Source organism: Coregonus clupeaformis, chromosome 16, assembly GCF_020615455.1.
Source record: "Coregonus clupeaformis isolate EN_2021a chromosome 16, ASM2061545v1, whole genome shotgun sequence".
Lineage (NCBI taxonomy): Eukaryota > Metazoa > Chordata > Actinopteri > Salmoniformes > Salmonidae > Coregonus > Coregonus clupeaformis.
This window is the reverse complement of record NC_059207.1, coordinates 46,783,476-46,799,644: the sequence shown is the minus strand read 5'-3', so window position 1 is coordinate 46,799,644 and position 16,169 is coordinate 46,783,476. Positions and strand designations below refer to the sequence as shown.

Below are 16,169 nucleotides of genomic sequence, written 5' to 3'. Positions count from 1 at the left end.
TTTATTCTGAACTAATCAAAGTCACTACAATTGATCACAGATGGAAGCCAATTAGCTTGATTTTTAATCTGGAAGGTGGTTGGTTATACCTCAGCAAGTTTGCAATTGCAATTATAAGGGGGGAGGGGGGGTTCATTGATCCAAAAAGGGTATTTTACTATTTTAATTGTAATTAATTTTCAGAGTTTTTTTAGAATTTTCTTTTCACTGTTTTTGAACCAAAGTGACTATGCAACAGGATAGATAAACAGTAACAGCAGCGTATGTGATGAGTCAAAAACATTGGTGCAAAAAGGGAAAATGCCGATAGTCCGGGTCGCTATTTGGTTAACTATTTAACTCATCGATCTAAGAAACATCCTAAGACACTACATATTTGGCGACGAGGATAACTGTGGATGACTGCATTGGATTTCTTTGTCACAAATGTGAGTGTTTGGCGTGCAACGCTGGATGTGAGACTTGAGTGAGCAGAGGAACAGACTGAATGATTGATTCCCTGGATACGGGTAGGACAAACTATTGACTGTGTGAGGGGAGTGGGAATCGGAAAAGATGGCTTTGGCAACAATAGGCTCGCTACTACCATTTGATCAGGAATGGGAGGAGTACTGTGAAATAATGGAACATTTTCTTTGCTGCTAATAAAATAACTGATGCCACTATACAGAAATCCATACTCATAAGCGTTGTCGGTGCACAGACATACAGAAACCTGTTGAGCCCAGATAAACCAGGAGAAAAGTCATTCATAGATCTAGTCGATCTATTAAAAGATCAATTCAACCCCAAACCCAGTGAAATAGTGCAACGATTCAAGTTCGATTCACGCATGAGAAAACCTACTGAATCAGTGGGAGAATATGTGGCAGAGTTGAGAAAACTAACACTGGACTGTAACTATGGGAATACATTATCGCAAATGCTTCGCGATTGGCTGTTGTGTGGGATTAATGATGACAGGATACAAATACGCTTGTTATCAGCGCCTAATCTCATATTTGAGAATGCACTCAAACAGGCCAAGGCCCTGGAGTCCCCAAATAGAAATGCACTGGATTTGCAGCCAAGGGGCTCAACTGTGTGCCATACAGTAAAAGGGAGCAGCTCTGAGCGCACTGGGTTTCAAAGAAGGGAAAGCCACAAGGCAGCAGCCAATAGAGACTGTTATCATTGCAAAGGCAAACACGCAGCGTTTGACTGTAAATTCAAACATGAAAAGTGTTATGCATTTGGGATAATAGGACACATTGCGAGGGCGTGCCGCAATAAGAAAAAGCAACAGGCTACAGAAAAGAAAACGGACAGAAAACCAAATACCTTGCGACGCTCTCTGCTCAAATCAAGTAATAATAATAATAATAATAATATGCCATTTAGCAGACGCTTTTATCCAAAGCGACTTACAGTCATGCGTGCATACATTTTTGTGTATGGGTGGTCCCGGGGATCGAACCCACTACCTTGGCGTTACAAGTAATAGCAAATGAAAGTGAGTGCACAGACACAGAGCAAGCGTTCTCAATGTACAGGGGGCGAATATAAAAAAGGTGAAGCCTTTCATTGTGGAAATGTTCCATATGCCATGAAGCCTAAAGTGGATGTGGAAATTAACACTCTTAGCAGAGGATATAATTATTCCTGTCAAGTTTTCTGAGTGGGCAGCACCAGTTGTTCCCATACTCAAACAAGATGGTTCAATCAGATTATGTGGTGACTACAAGCTGGCTGTAAATAGAGTTTCCTCAATGGAGCAGTACCCCATACCCAAAGTGAAGGATTTGCTTTGAACGTAAACTGGAAGACAACAGTTCACAAAACTGGATATGAGTCACGCATATCAGTAAGTGCTAACGGATTAAGCTTCACAGAGGTGAGGTACCTGACCATAAACACCCACAGAGGGATTACTTACAAACGCTTACCTTCCGGGGTGTCCTCCGCACCAGCTATCTTCCAAAGAACCATGGAGGGAGTTCTGCAGGGGATACCCAAGGTAGCGGTTTACCTCGACAACATTCTTGTCACGGGAGTCACAAAGGAGGAGCATCTCAGAAATTTCGGTGAAGTTTTGAGGAGGATGGAAGAGGCCGGTCTCCGGCTGAACAGGAGCAAGTGTACACTGTTAGCTGATGAAGTGCAGTACCTGGGTCACAAGGTGGATGCCAAGGGGTTACACACTGTCAAAGCTAAAGTGAGGGCTGTTGTGGAAGCTCCAGCTCCGACAAGCGTTACAGAGCTGAAAGCCTATCTAGGCTTATTGAACTATTACAATCGCTTCCTCCCTAACCTCTCTACCCTCTTAGCTCCACTGTATCAACTGTTAAGGAAGGATGTGGCCTGGGAATGGTCAGAAAGACAGGAAGAATATTTTGCAAAGTCAAAGGTTACTGCAATCAGCAGAAGTGCTGGTGCACTACTCAGCAGACAGAGAACTCATCTTATCGTGTGACGCCTCATCGTATGGTGTGGGGGCGGTTCTATCACACCAGATGTAGAATGGCACAGAGAAACCTATCGGGTTCATGTCAAGAACATTGTCGCCAGCGGAGAAAAAGTACTCCCAGCTGGACAAGGAAGGACTGGCTGTCATTCGGAATACAGAGATTTCACAAGTACTTATACGGTAGAACATTCACTATTGTGACCGACCATAAGCCTCTGATCTCTCTGTTCCATGAACAAAAGCCAGTACCACAAACAGTCTCTCAAAGAGTTCAACGTTGGGCTGTGTGGCTCAGGGCCTACAAGAACAGAATAATCTACAAGCCAAGTAGATACCATGGGAACGCTGACGCTCTGAGTAGGCTGCTTGTTCCAGAAATCGTCGCTCAGTAAGGATAAAATGACCAAGTCTTGATGATCGATGTGTTGGATGATGCACCGGTGAACTTGGCACAAATCAGGCAATGGACTTCAAAGGATGTGACGCTATCACAAGTGCATTAATTTATCCTGAAAGGATGGCCTACAGCGACAGAGCCTCAGATCACGCCTTACTACGCTCGCCGCTTGGCCTTGAGTGTTCAAGATGGGTGTGTTCTGTGGGGTTCAAGAGTAGTTATCCCACCACAAGGGTGGGGTATGCTACTGAAGTTGTTGCACCAGTTGAATCCAGGTATGTTGAGAAAGAAAGGCCTAGCAATGTCATATGTCTGGTGGCCAAAGATGGACCAGGATGTGGAAAATGAGGTTAGCCTGTGTGCAGATTGTCAGAGTAACAGGAAGTCACCCCCCAACGTGCCATTACATCCATGGGAATGGCTGGAAAAACCATGGACACGACTACATGTGTCCTACGCTGGACCCTTCCTAGGGAAAATGTTCCTCGTGCTGATTGATTCTCATTCAAAGTAGATGGATGTTTACCCCATGAACACATCAACATCGCACGCTACGATTGAGAAGTTGAGACAAAGCTTCAGTGTCATGGGATTGCCTCAAGTGTTGGTTAGCGACAATGCTACTTGTTTCACAAGCACTGAATTCACAAGTTTCATGAAACAAAATGAAATTCAGCATGTAACGTCGGCCCCTTTTCACCCATCTTCAAACAGATTAGGAGAACGTGCGGTTCAGACCTTGAAGGAGGGGATGAGGAAGATGCAAGGGGATAGCATTGAAACAAAGGTGTCAAGATTCTTGTTTACCTACAGGATCGCTCCTCAAGCTACAACTGGGTTGTCACCTGCAGAAATGCTGATGTCAAGGAGGTTAAGGTCAACCTTGGATCTCATCAGGTCAGACCTGAAAGTGAAAATACAACAAAAGCAATGGAATCAAAAAAGGAATCACGACAACAGAGCCAAACCCATTTCTCACATGGAGACGATGTCTACAAAAGAAACTATGGGTTTGGTCCCAAATGGATTCCAGCTACAATCGAGGATTGCTCCGGACCAATGTCATATACGAAGTGGACACAGATTAAGGAGACACATGGATCAGATCCGAGCTCGAATTACAGTTCCATCCGTGGACTTGGATCAATGCTTAAACAAGCAGGACAGGACATTGGAACGTTCCCCAGAGTTGCATTTGGACAAAAAAACGGAGACCAACAAGGCTCAACTTCCTGAGACCACCAGTCTGGGACGACCACCTCCTGTGAAGTCTCCACAAAAGGACTTTGTTTCACCAGCAAGTGATGAAGTGCTGGTGGCACCAGCTACACCACCTCTGGGATGCTCTATTAGAGAGAGAGACGTCCGCCAGACTATTTCAGATCATGTTCCTAGAGTTCACGTTAGTTTTTTAAACGTTTTTTTTACATATATATATATATATATATATAACGAATTATGAATAAGATTGTAAAACAAATGTTTAGTTGGCAGCCTAGCTCAGAAAGGAATTAAGTTGGGTTATTAGCCTAAAAGGGGGTAATGTAGGTATATTAACCTGGTATATTTATGTTAAGTATTATGTTTACCAATAGATGGCAATATTGACTCAATACAGGGTTTGCTTTCCGCTATCCGTAGCAGTTTAAATGTCTGCCATATAACCGTGCTCAGGGAACCCTCAGGTAGCTTACGCCAGGTGCATTCCTGTAATCTTATTCTAAGTTAAAATTACATACTAAAACGTACTTACGTGTCCGGTGTCATCGATCTCAGAAGCATCCTAAGATACAGCCTCCTGAGGGGGAAGAGGTGTTGTCGTGCTCTCTTCACGACTGTGTTGGTGTGTGTGGACACTGAGGAACTTGAAGCTCTCAACCCTCTCCATGTGAATGGGGGCGTGGTCAACCCTCCGTTTCCTGTAGTTAGCTCCTTTGGCTTGTTGACGTTGAGGGAGAGGTTGTTGTCCTGGCACCACACCGCCGTGTCGTCAGCAACCTTAATGATGGTGTTGGAGTCGTGTGCGGCCATGCAGTCATGGGTGAACAGGGAGTACAGGAGGGGACTAAGCATGCACCCCTGAGTTGCCCCAGTGTTGAGGGTCAGGACGGCGGATGTGTTGTTGCCTACCCTCACCACCTGGGGGCGGCCCGTCAGGAAGTCCAGGATCCAGTTGCAGAGAGAGGTGTTCAGTCCCAGGGTCCTTCGCAATATGAAAAGTGCAATATAAAGGGAATAGGATGCCATTTGATGAGCGATGAGCTTGGAGGGCACTATGGTGTTGAACGCTGAGCTGTAGTCAATGAACAGCATTCTCACACACTGTAGGTGTTCCTCTTGTCCATGTGGGAGAGGGCATTGTTGAGTGCAATAGAGATTGCGTCATCTGTGGATCTGTTGGGGCGGTATGCAAATTGGAGTGGGTCCAGGGTGTCTGGGATTATGGTGTTGATGTGAGTCATGACCAGCCTTTCAAAGCATTTCATGGCTACATCTGTGAGTGCTATGGGGCAATCGTCATTTAGACATGTTACCTTGACGTTCTTGGGCACAGGGACTACGGTGGTCTGCTTGAAACATGTAGGTATTACAGATAGTGAGCTAAACAATGATTATGTATAGAATAATGATGATCATCAAGCACTTGGCTGAGCAACGGAAGAGCAGCCCTCCAGCCAAACAGAGAGAGAGAGACAGAGAGAGAGAGAGACTCAGACAAGTAGAGCTTGGTCGTATTCATTAAGCACCAAATGGAAGAAAGCAAGCGGTGTGCCCTAATGAATAAAACCCTGTACTAGAGCAGTCCCAGTCTGCGTCCCAATGTCTCAGCTCTGTGATTACCAACCGAGAGGCAGCAGAGAGGGCTGAAGGGCTCGTTGTCTCCCTTAGACAGAGATGTCCGGTGTGCGCCGAGGGTAATTACCCAGAATTCCAGGAACAAGGGTCCTACTAACCGTTGCCGCCGTCGAGCAGCTGCCAAATCAGTTTAGTCTCATCTCTACCTTAGGACCCTCCAATTGGCCCAAGCATGGGTACTTCCAACTTTAACATCTGCTACTTCGCTAGTGAATACACCTCATCTGACCTGCATAGATACTGTAGATATTGCATACAGTCCTGTGCTGTGAGATACGCCCACCATGAGAACGGCTGATACTAGATACGCATGATAGACACAGAAGTTACAGGGTCATCGGGGAGTACAGAGTACCACAGATAATGTCAACAGTGCCTCTTTGTGCAGACATTTACCTCAACGTACTGTAGTGGGCAAGGCGTTGCAAATGTGAAATGAAGTGCTTTATTGCTTGTACTGCATTTTTATTAACAATGCCAATGAGAATCTGGGCATCTGGGCTGTTACTGTGTAGGTGCATTCCAAATGGCACCCCATTTCCTATATAGTGTGGGCCCTGGTCAAAAGTAGTGCACTATGTAGGAAATAGGGTGCCATTTGGGGTGCAGCCTCTATCTAGATGGGAAGGAAACGCAGCGGAGTCATTCTGCTTTCCTGGTGTCTGACTCCGCCCACCATGGAATGCAGCCTGGGCCCCAACCTGGGCCACAACCCAGGCCTCAGTGGCCTGGTAGTCTATCAGAAAGGAAGTCAGAGAAACTTGAACAGTATGGGCTATAATACACAACCCAGCTCCACTTTCAACTGCACAGAAACAAACTGAAGAGAATTTAGCCTAACTGGTGACCTTGTCTATGTGAAGCTTACATAATCACTTTCAGGAGTCAATGGAGTCCAGTGTTTGCCTTATCTACTGAGGTCATCAGTAGTATCACCTTTAAACTAGCTGGCAGGTCAGGACTGGAGTAGCTCATTGTGTCTGAACGTCCGTTGGGACCGAGGCACATGCTCTGGGACATACAGGGAGATACAGGGGTTGATTGAGGGGGGAGCAGTACACTGTCTGCAGCCTTAAAATAGAGTGGAGGGTGTGAGAGCAAAGACAGCACTGGCTCTGCTCTGGGGCAGAGGAGGGGGTGTGCGGTGTTCTCCTCTCACCCCTTTCTCTGCAATGAGCTCTGCAGTACTAGGGGGGAGCCCAAAATAACTCCCCCGCCCTCCCTCCTACAATGCCGCTGGATCAGGATACACTCACACAGATATCACGCTCAGCTGGGGCCAGCTTGGCTCTGTTAACGCCACTAATCCAGTATGTGTGCAAATCAGACCTGGACCACACTCCCACTCTCTCTAGTATTCACACGTCCTACTGGGCACACACACACACACGTCCCACTGGGCACAGAAGTCAGTTCAACGTCTAGTTTTGATTTATATTTGGTTGAGTCGTCAACTAACATACATTTTTTTTTAAACATTTGGTTAAAAGTTGGGTGAAAAAAATACTAAATGCCCTTACGTTGATTACTTTTTGCAAATCCAATTAGTTTCCCACGTTGATTCAACGTCATCACATAGATTTTGGGGGTTGAAATGACGTGGAAACAACGTTGATTCAACCAGTTTTTGCCAAGTGGGGTTACTGTTTTGCAAACCATCTTTCTCCTTAGAAAATAGATGCTTTTCCAACCTTTACCCACTCTTACATGAGAACAAGTGCAAGGGGGTTGGCTTAGATGTTAGCAGTGGCACACTTGAGGCAGAAGAGAAAGGGTTTCTGGGAAACGGAATGCAACTTCAGAGTTCTTTGTTAGCTTTACGGGCCAAGAGAGAAGCAGACACACGTTCTCCCAAAAGCACCCAATCAGCTTTTCTCAAATCAAGGCAGAAGTTAGAAAAGCACAGTGAAGTGACTGAAGGAAACGGCTATTTACTGTACACACTACACAAACACTGCAATGACTCATTGTACACTCACACACCCTGTCCCATTGTAGCCTAGGTATTCTCCCTCTTCCTTTATACCTCGGCAGGAATGTAAACTACATAAATAAAGGGGTCTTGGTCTGACTGTGCCAATTCCCCGCAGAGCAGCAAGAAAAGGAGGAATCTCAATGGCCTCAGTAATTTGACACTTGATATATTCACTGGGTGCTAGTCAGAGAAGCCAGACACAGGAGAAATAGGATATCCTCCCTGACTCCCACCTCAGCCATAAGGTGAGTCCTCTAAAAACGACTCCCTGAATCATCTTTGGAGAGGCTGAACAACAGACCGTTCCTCAACGGTGCCATGTGGCGGCCATTTTCACACCATCTGACATCATTACGGAGGCCCAGTGTGGCGTGGGGAACGCTGGCTGCTCCTACTCTGTAATCAGGAATAGGCTAGGTAGGCTGTGTCTGAAATGACACCCTATTCCCTATAGTGCACTGCTTTTGACCAGGGCCCTACAGCTCTGGTGAAAAGTGCAATATAAAGGGAATAGGATGCCATTTGATGAGCGATGAGCTTGGAGGGTGCTATGGTGTTGAACGCTGAGCTGTAGTCAATGAACAGCATTCTCACATGTGTTCCTCTTGTCCAGGTGGGAGAGGGCAGTGTTGAGTGCAATAGAGATTGCGTCATCTGTGGATCTGTTGGGGCGTTATGCGAATAGGGTGACATGTCAGACACATCCTCTGTGCTACACCAGGGTTTAGACCCGAGAGAGCCAAGCTCGTCCTCAGTGCTTCAGGAATCCATCCGCATTGCACGCCCCCCTCCCCTCAGAGACACTCCTCAGCTCTCCCAGTTTTTACTGCAATTACTCTGAGCATCTGTTCACCCGCAGGCCCCAATTACCTGCTCACTACACCACCTACCTACGCCACCCACCAACCAGACCCCAATCACCTGAACAACAAACCACCCACCCACACCACCCACACTGACTGACAATCAAGCCATTCCCCTCTGCCATAGCAATGCTACCATAGAGCCATCAGTTGGCTCAGTGACAAGTTTCAGTGGTCCGTCCGGATATACTCTCTATAATTCATTAAGCTGAATGTCTGACTTGAACAAAGAAGGACAAGACGACAGCATCAACATTGCATGCCAGCAACTGGTTAGCTGGGATGGAAGCCATGCCGGCCAGGCACCATCCAAGTTACAAAATGAGCGCTAGCTAATACTAGGAGAACACTCAATCTTGTTTTTGTATTTTCTGGAATCATTGGGGTTAGAGTTGTTTTTTCTCTCGATCGGTGCAGATTTGTATCTAACCACTAAACTACTCTGGACAGATGGACTGCTCTGCTTGGTGGTGGAATGTCCCAGCCCCAGTCAGTCATGGTGAATATTTAATATCAAGTCTATTGTTGTCTAAACCACTGGGGCCTCAGTGGAGGGCTCAATGAGGGGGGAAAACAGAGGAGTGGATCCCAGGGGTCGGAGAACATTAGAACAATAGCCTCAGGAGCTACAAAAATATATATATTTCAGAGACCGTAACGGTTGCATTTAAAAGAGGAAGAAAATGGACGCTTATGCAAGTGGTCTTCGAAACCACTGGAATGTACAACATTTGAGAATTTCCTAGAGTAGCCTATGATCCAAGGGTAGCGGAGAATGATTGCATCCAAATCCAAGACTTACGACCACTACACCACCCTGGAGAAAAAGGACAATGAGTCAATGACCCAGCATTTACTATTTAGACGTACAGTGCATTCGGAAAGTGTTCAGACCCCTTGACTTTTTCCACATTTTGCTACGTTACAGCCTTACTCTAAAATGGATTAAATTGATTTTTTCCCCCTCAATCTACACACAATACCCCACAATGACAAAGCAAAAACTGTTTAGAAATTCTTGCAAATTTATTAAAAATAAAAAACGGAAATATGACATTTGCATAAGTATTCAGACCCTTTACTCAGTACTTTGTTGAAGCACCTTTGGCAGTGATTACAGCCTCGAGACTTCTTGGGTATGACGTTACAAGTTTGGCACACCTGTATTTGGGGAGTTTCTCCCATTCTTCTCTGCAGATTCTCTCAAGCTCTGTCAGGTTGGATGGGGAGCGTCGCCGCGCGGCTATTTCCAGGTCTCTCCAGAGATGTTTGATCGGGTTCATGTCCGGGCTCTGACTGGGCCACTCAAGGACATTCAGAGTCTTGTCCTGAAGCCACTCCTGCATTGTCTTGGCTGTGTGCTTAGGGTCGTTGTCCAAGCGGGCTGTCATGTGCCTTTTGCTGAGGAGTGGCTTCTGTCTGGCCACTCTACCATAAACATGATTGGTGGAGTGCTACAGAGATGGTTGTCCTTCAGGAAAGTCTCTCCCATCTACACAGAGGAACTCTGGAGCTCTCACAGAGTGACCATCGGGTTCTTGGTCACCTCCCCGATTGCTCAGTTTGGCCGGGCGGACAGCTCTAGAAAGAGTCTTGGTGGTTCCAAACTTCTTCCATTTAAGAATGATGGAGGCCATTCTTGGGGACCTTCAATGCTGCAGACACCCTTCCCCAGATCTGTGCCTCGACACAATCCTGTCTCGGAGCTCGACGGACAATTCCTTCGACCTCATGGCTTGGTGTTTGCTCTGACATGCACTGGTTCCTGTGGGACCTTCTATAGACAGGTGTGTGCCTTTCCAAATCATGTCCAATCAATTGAATTTTCAACAGGTGTACTCCAATTAAGTTGTAGAAACATCTCAAGGATGATCAATGGAAACAGGATGCACCTGAGCTCAATTTCGATTCTCATAGCAAAGGGTCTGAATACTTATGTAAATAAGGTATTTTTATTTTTAATACATTTTCAAAAATAAATAAAACCCTGTTTTCGCTTTGTCATTATGGGGTATTGTGTGTAGATTGATGAGGGGAAAAAATATTTTCATCAATTTTAGAATAAGGCTGTAATGCAACAAAATGTGGAAAAAGTCAAGGGGTCTGAGTACATTCCGAATGCACTGTAGCTATGCCATGTAATCTGATCTTTACTCACCATCAAATATCCCTGGGAAATATCTCTGTCAGAAACAATAACAGTCAAATAAACAACAATATCTCACGCCTAGGAAAGATACCTTGTACAATAAGAATTGAGGATATAGTTATTGACTTTCGCCAATACCAAATAAACAAAATCTATAGCTTCTCTAACTTAAAGTGAAAAACAAAGTTGTAACTTTTGCTCAAAGGTAATAAGAATCACACCAAGAACACCACAATAACAAAAGCTACAACAATCCTTCCTCAGGGTGAGTACAGCATTAGTTTGTTGGATTACTGCTAAATTAAATCTAATCCCATGGTACTAACTGAACAACAATCAATTTCTATGCTTGGGCCTCAATGTACAATGCATTTCTCTGCAACTGCTTGATCTAAGATAACAGCAGATTACATTCATTACAGCAGAGACCACATCTACAAAGAGCTGAAACAGTACCGTGAGGCCAGCAAATGTCCGTTAGCCTGGGTAGCCTCAGCCATGAACCGTCAGCAGCCATTTAGGAACTCATTCAAGGACTTCCTTCCCAACACAGCAGCAGCGCCGCAACACTAGGCCGTTAAACTGTTTTACTCTCAGGAGACCAATCACATCACTGATAGCAGCGAGACGAAAACTCCGACACGCTCTTCCATTTTACTTCGACCTTCTGAGAAAGAAGAGGGGCCCTCCTCCAAATACACCCCCCTTTCCCTACTAGACGGTGCTACAGGAGCCAGATCTGCAGCATCAACACTGCGTGTCAAACCCAGACCCACGTGGTGTGCAGCAGAAGCATAGGTTGCTATTTTCTGCCGAAAAAACGTCTCCAATGTTGTGGAGATTAGGGAACACTTCAGTGGAATTCCAAGCCCCATATGGCTACAAGGTGCTCACATCTCTCACATTACAGAGAGGCTGCTGCCTGCACGCTGCCAGCATGTTTATAGTACCCATTCTAAACCCACAATAAAAACACAGGACGACAGCGGGGTTCTAACAGTATGCAGCAACAGAGTAAGGACACTAGATAGCACTGGTTGGGCGGCTGATGTTTTAATCCTTTTTCATTGGCATACCTCTAGCGCAACCATCTAATAGAAGCTTCCAGACATTTGACTGAGCAAAGAGAAGGAGCGTGTCACATGAATCATACGACTCATTTGAGGTATTCAACGACTAGTGCTGTTCTAGTATCCCCTTCAACTCTGAATATATTTACATGAAAAAAAAGTCAGCCCTGGATTATTGCATCAGGATAAAAGGTAATTCCTGAATTGATTCTGAATTTAATCCAGAGAGATCTGAGGTAAAAGCAGTGACTGCATCCAGTAGACATGACTCTATAACGTCTCCTTGAGCTCTAAGCACAGACGACTGGTATCACTTACAGTATGCTGAGCTATCCTCATCAGAGTGGAAAACAACATCAAAAAATATTTCATTCCAGAGGCAACCACCAAAAACAGCTTCCCCCATGTATCAAACCAGGAGTATGTTGTCATAGCTTGGGAAATTAGTCTGTGTATGTGTTTGGAATCACGACCTGTCATTTCGATTCATCCTGCTGCTTCAGAGAGCTAGGCTAAGGCGGGGCACGCATGCACGCACAGCAGACGTTTGGACATGAAATGTCCTGGAACCCAGATACAGGGTTTGATCTCACAGAGCTGAAAAGGGCATGAAAGAGATCGGTTCCTTCACAGCACAGCACCCTCCTGTCACAAAAATACAGAAGCGCTCGGAGACAACGCAGAGGATTGTTGCATCATCAAGGATGTCCTGCTAATTTCAACTACGGAGGATATCCCAGCAGCCAGAGTCTCAACCATGGGACTCCTGCCCATTAGATAAACACATTCCCAAACACGGCTCTTTGATGGAAGATACAGGCAACATAAGAGTGTTTGCCTGCCAGATATGAGATGAGGGATCTCTGTACAGTTAGATGAAGACAATCATTCTGATCTAACAGTAAACACCACACAAAGGCAAAATGTTTTGTACGTCAATTTCATCATAAGGGGTGATATGCTTGATCATGAAGAAAAACATGCTCTGATGGTAAAGAGCAAGAGAAAGGAGAAGATACAAGAACAAATATCCATATTTCAAATTAAATCAAAAGCCACAATATAAGCCATATCAAATCCAACTCATGGGACTCACTGTGTCATGCCATGGGAGGTGAGGGTAGAGCTATTTATTTAAATTTTATTTCACATTTATTTAACCAGGTAGGCCAGTTGAGAACAAGTTCTCATTTACAACTGCGACCTGGCCAAGATAAAGCAAAGCAGTGCGATAAAAACAACAACAACACAGAGTTACACATGGGATAAACAAAACATACAGTCAATAACACAATAGAAAATCTATGTGTGTGTGCAAATGTAGTAGGTTATGGAGGTAAGGCAATAAATAGGCCATAGTGCAAAATAATTACAATTTAGTATTAACACTGGAGTGATAGATGTGCAGAAGATGATGTGCAAATAGAGATACTGGGGTGCAAATGAGAAAAATAAATAACAATATGGGTATGAGGTAGTTGGGTGGGCTAATTACAGATGGGCTGTGTACAGGTGCAGTGATCGGTAAGCTGCTCTGACAACTGATGCTTAAAGTTACTGAGGGAGATAAGAGTCTCCAGCTTCAGAGATTTTTGCAGTTCATTCCAGTCATTAGCAGCAGAGAACTGGAAGGAATGGCGGCCAAAGGAGGTTTTGACCAGTGAGATATACCTGCTGGAGCACATACTATGGGTGGGCGTTGCTATGGTGACCAATGAGCTAAAATAAGGCGAGGATTTGCCTAGCAGAGATTTATAGATGACCTGGAGCCAGTGGGTTTGGCGATGAATATGTAGTGAGGGCCAGCCAACAAGAGCGTACGTTCGCAGCGACGCCGTTTTTCAAACAAAGTCAACACCACAGCCATTGCTAGCTAGCCAACACTACCTGCTAGCAGTACTGTAGCAGCTAAATACAATATAATTTTAGTCAATGAGAATTTTGCAACATAAAGCTTCCCTTTCTGAACATTTGAGATGTGTAGTCCACTTGTGTAGCTAGCATGACTGACTTTGTGCAAGCTAGCCAACGTTTAATTATTGCTGCGTTATGAAAGGAACTAGACACGGACACAAATTATCTGTTTAGTGTGTTAACACACTATTGGTAGTTTGTTGTAACCAAGTATTGGTGCTAAACCGTGTGTTATTGGATGCTAGCATGCTAGTTAGCTATGGCGTCATAGGATACGGTGCCCTGGGCGGTTTTCATGGAAGAATACTGTACCAAGTTAGCTAGCTGAATAAAGTAAGTCAGAGTCTATTCCTAGAAACATTGAACCGCTGTAGTTTACAACAATTATAATTTCTAAAGTGGAAGTTGGGAGAGTTATATTCGGGTGTTTCAGTGAAACAATTATAGTTTCTGAGGTGGAAGTTGGGAGAGTTATATTTGGGAGTTGTGGTGAGGGAGGCCCCGCTCTCTCCTTTCCCAGATGTTTAGTTCATTTCATTCCGATCTCCTCTGCATTATTGTAGCCATTTGCTGCAGCCTGTCAACTATGCCTCTGCCTATCCCTGTTCTCTCCTCTCCGCACAGGCTACACAAACGCCTCACACCGCGTGGCTGCTGCCTCTCTAACCTGGTGGTCCCTGCACGCACCACCCACCTGGAGTTCCAGGTCTCAGGCAGCCTCTGGAACTGCCGTTCTGCTGCCAACAAGGCAGAGTTCATCCCAGCCTATGCTACCCTCCAGTCCCTCGACTTCTTGGCGCTGACGGAAACATGGATTACCACTGAAAACACTGCTACACCTACTGCTCTCTCCTCGTCTGACCATGTGTTCTCGCATACCCCGAGAGCATCTGGTCAGCGGGGTGGTGGCACAGGAATCCTCATCTCTCCCAAGTTGTGTTCATCCACCTCTGGCCTGCTGGCTCCCCTTCCTCTGCGGAAGCATAGTTCCCGCTCAGCCCAGTCAAAACTGTTCGCTGCTCTGGCACCCCAATGGTGGAACAAGCTCCCTCACGACGCCAGGACAGCGGAGTCACTCACCACCTTCCAGAGACATTTGAAACCCCACCTCTTTAAGGAATACCTGGGATAGGATAAAGTAATCCTTCTAACCCCCAAAAAAAAAAAAAAAACATTTTTGTAAATGTGGGTAGTAAATGGGGCTTTGGTGACAAAACGGATGGCACTGTGATAGCAAATTGGATGTAGTCTGAGTAGAGTGTTGGAGGCTATTTTGTAAATGACATCGCCGAAGTCAAGGATCGGTAGGATAGTCAGTTTTGGGCAAGTTGCAGCGGAGGGTGCAGAGCTGGTGGCCGGGGTAGGGGTTGCCAGGTGGAAAGCATGGCCAGCCGTAGCAAAATGCTTATTGAAATTCTTGATTATCGTAGATTTATCGGTGGTGACAGTGTTTCCTAGCCTCAGTGCAGTGGGCAGCTGGGAGGAGGTGCTCTTATTCTCCATGGACTTTACAGTGTCCCAAAACTTTTTGGAGTTAGTGCTACAGGATGCAAATTTCTGTTTGAAAAAGCTAGCCTTTGCTTTCCTAACTGATTGTGTATATTGGTTCCTGACTTCCCTGAAAAGTTGCATATCGCGGGGGTTGTTCGATGCTAATGCAGTACGCCACAGGATGTTTTTGTGCTGGTCAAGGGCAGTCAAGTCTGGGGTGAACTAGGGGCTATATCTGTTCTTAGTTCTGAATGTTTTGAATGGGGCATGCTTATTTGAGATGGAGAGGAAAGCACTTTTAAAGAACAACCAGGCATCCTCTACTGACAGAATGAGGTCAATATCCATCCAGGATACCCGGGCCAGGTCAATTAGAAAGGCCTGCTCACTGAAGTGTTTTAGGGAGCGTTTGACAGTGATGAGGGGTGGTCGTTTGACTGCGGACCCATTACGGACGCAGGCAATGAGGCAGTGATCGCTGAGATCCTGGTTGAAGACAGCGGAGGTGTATTTAGAAGGTAAATTAGTCAGGATAATATCTATGAGGGTGCCCATGTTTACGGATTTTGGGTTGTACCTGGTAGGTTCCTTGATATCCGGGTAGGTGTGCAACCAGCCACATATCCTGATGGTAAAGCCCTGCTCTGGAGGAGCATCCTAGCCTGTGGAACAGCAGCTTCTCCCCGCAGGGAGAGAATGAGAGCTAGCCTATACTGGAGCTGTAGTGAGATTACCCACTTCAGATCCACAACAAGTTGTCCCTGTGCTGCTGTTAGCGCAGCTCGCTTAGCCTACAACACACACACACACACGCGTAGATAGATACCAAATAATACACACTCGCACTGACACACGCACACACAATATATATATATATATATATATATATATATATATATATACAACATACATACATATATATATATATTATATATATATATATATATATATATATATATATATATATATATATATATATATATATACATACATACATACACACACACA

At 45.2% G+C, this 16,169-nt stretch overlaps 1 protein-coding gene across 3 annotated transcripts in view; it reads right to left on the bottom strand.

Moving 5' to 3' along the window:
* The window catches only part of LOC121585013 (armadillo repeat protein deleted in velo-cardio-facial syndrome homolog), a 279,542-nt gene that overhangs the window by 100,380 nt on the left and 162,993 nt on the right, over nt 1–16,169 (bottom strand). The window contains exon 1 of one of the 3 annotated variants that reach the window (XM_041901323.2): nt 11,143–11,332. The exons of the other annotated variants lie outside the window; for them this stretch is intronic. The gene's annotated coding sequence lies outside the window, so the exon portion shown is untranslated. Of the gene's footprint in view, nt 1–11,142; nt 11,333–16,169 lie in introns of those variants that run through there. 3 annotated transcript variants of the gene reach the window in all.